The following is a 1,396-nucleotide window of genomic DNA, read 5'->3' on the forward strand; positions in this document are numbered from 1 at the left end:
GGCTGTAGCTAATGATTCCAGAACTATATTGAATAGGAGTGGTGATAGAGCACATCCTTGTCTTGTACCTAATCTAAGAGTAAAAGATTTCAGTTTTTCCCCATTTAGAATTATGTTAGCTGTTGGATTTTCATAAACGGCTTTCACCAAATTGAAGTAGAGGACATCTATTCCAATTTTAAAAAAGATCTTTAAAATCAGGATTTTTTTTTTAAAAAAAGATAAGCTATTTTTCCTGTTTCCTCATTCTGAGAGCAAAAACAGCCTCCCCTCCCCATACCTCAACCCAAATCTGGTACCAAGGGAGATTCAACATTTGGGCCCTCTTTTAGGTGGAAGTCTGGCTTATCCCTGTATATGCATATCTCCTGACTTTGATTATACCACTTCTATAAATTTGAGTACTTTTGTGTACTTAAGGGGTGGAGGGAAGACTACATGCCTTTCCAATTTGGCAAAATTGTGGATTATTATGGTTTGTATCTAGGTATCTCCCCAAAGCTTCATGCAGTCATAGGTGGGGTTTTTCAGAGGTGGCTGGATCTAGCCTGTGTGCTGCTGGGATTAAGAACTTGTTGGTGGAACTGATTTATGGTGGGATGCTAGGATTAATAGTGCCCCACCCTGGGTGTGAGTAAGAGCAAGCAGCCTGGATAAGATTAAAGGGACAGAAAGAGGGCTGTGGCTGGTTGCTTGTGGCTTGTTTCTTGCTCTTGTTACTTCTCTGCTTTGCTTCCTTCCTGCCTTTAGCCCAACATGAACTCTTTCTCCCCTGAAATGTCTTTCTGCCATGTCATCCTGCCTTGGAGCAGCCAACTATGAATTGAAACCTCTACAAACTGTGAGCCAAATAAGCCTTTCTTCCTTTAACTTTGGGTGTCAGGTATTTTGTCACAGCAATGAAACCAGTAACTAAGACATGAATAAACTCATTTTTCCATTTTATGGCTTCTTTTTCACACTCAATGGTGAGTAGACAAAAGAAACTGATACTAGGGTTCCCAATTCAGGCCTTTAATTGAGTTCTACCCCTAATCTCTCTTCTTTTTATAGTTAAAAAGTAGAATATAAAGGTCAAAAGAAATTTTATATACCTCATAGCAATTTAATATTTGGATGTCAACTAGATAATGGTAGAAAAGGAAGGAAGGAAGCAAAGGAGGAAGAAAGAAAGGAATGAAAGAAAAGAGGGAGGAAAAGAGGAGAGGCAAGGGAAAAAAAGGAAACAGTTTTGGGAAATAATTTGTCCCTACAAGAGGAATTAGTATTTAAGAGTCATAGTAGGTGGAAAATACACTGAATTGGACTATGTAAGTATGTATATTTCTGTCTCCTGGGAAAGCTGGATGTCTCTAGCAACTCATTTAGTGAGGTCTAGAAGGCATCCCTTGTGCTC

The sequence above is a fragment of the Octodon degus genome, unplaced genomic scaffold (assembly GCF_000260255.1).
Source record: "Octodon degus isolate 3935 unplaced genomic scaffold, OctDeg1.0 scaffold00122, whole genome shotgun sequence".
Classification (NCBI taxonomy): domain Eukaryota; kingdom Metazoa; phylum Chordata; class Mammalia; order Rodentia; family Octodontidae; genus Octodon; species Octodon degus.